Source organism: Triticum dicoccoides, chromosome 1A (genome assembly GCF_002162155.2).
Source record: "Triticum dicoccoides isolate Atlit2015 ecotype Zavitan chromosome 1A, WEW_v2.0, whole genome shotgun sequence".
In the NCBI taxonomy this organism is placed as follows: Eukaryota; Viridiplantae; Streptophyta; class Magnoliopsida; order Poales; family Poaceae; genus Triticum; species Triticum dicoccoides.
Genome location: NC_041380.1, coordinates 528918501 through 528919821, shown reverse-complemented (window position 1 = coordinate 528919821; position 1321 = coordinate 528918501).

Here is a 1321-nt window from a genome sequence, read left to right as displayed (position 1 = left end):
CGGCTGCTGCGGGTGGGGCGGGGCGGCGGTGGCGGGTGGTGGTGGCCGAGGGGGGCAGTATTTAAGGGGAGGGGGTGCCTTGGGGAGGGGGCAAAGGCGCGGCGGCGGCGGTGTCCTAGCCGGACTCCGGTCCGGGTAGGGGCGTGGCGGCGTCGGTCTTCTGAGGGAGACGGCGTCGCGGGGGAGGTGGGCCGGCGGCTGGGCTTCGGCCCAGTTAGCGACGCGCATTTTTTTAAAATAATTCCGCCGAAACTAAAAAAATCCTATAAAATAAAATAAAATTCTAAAAATGCGAAAACAAATTTTCTCCGTCTAAATAAAATATTTAGAACGAGATGAACATTTTCTTGGCCCTAAAATACAATTTTGAAAACGTGCAATTTTTCTAATGCAAACAAAATTGCAAATAAAATCCAAATAAAAACAAATATTGATTTTAATATTTTTCCTCCAATATTTCATTTTTTTGGAGAAGTCATATTATCTCCTCTCATATATTTTAATATGAAATATTTTCGGAGAGAAAGATAATTAAAACCAAAATCCTCGTTTCAAAATTTGATAAAATCAAATTTGAAGACCAGGGAAATCCCAACTCTCTCCGAGGGTCCTTGAGTTGCTTCGGATTTTGAGGATCGCGAGACAAAAATGCAATAAAATATGATATGCAAGAATGATCTATGTATAACATTCCAAATTGAAACTTTGGGATGTTACATGTTCGTAAGAGGCGCTATAGCTAACGTAGCTGCAGCACGTTTCCTAGACCTCCGCTGTAGAAATACAAAACTATAGGAGTAGCGCGTTTTGTGAAAATCGCTATAGCTAACTTAGCTATAGCGTGTTTCGCGAAAAGCGCTACCGCTAAGTTTGACTTAACCAAAAAACCGTTTCCCCCGGCCACCAGTTCTCCCCCCAAATCCCTCGACCCATCCCGCCGCCGTCTGCCCAATTCGCCGTCGCCCCACTTCGCCGCCGTCTCCTGCCGACGTCGACGCCCCCGGAGGCACCAGAGTCGCGCGCCGTCGACGCCATCGGAGCCACCCCCAACACCACCGGAGCCACGCGGCCTCATCAAGGCCACCGGAGCCGCAGTCGACGCCACCGGATCCTCCCTCGCCACAACTGCCTTCCTCGCCGTCACCGGAGACGCCCCTGCCTCCCTCGCCACCACTGCCTCCCGCGCCACCACTGGAGCCATCTTCTGTAAGCCCCCACCCCTCCTCTCTCTTCCTTCTCTCTAAATTAGTTAGGTCAATTTAGTTAGGAAAGAATTTAGTTAGGTTAATTAATTAGGTTAATTTGACAGAGACGCCCCTGC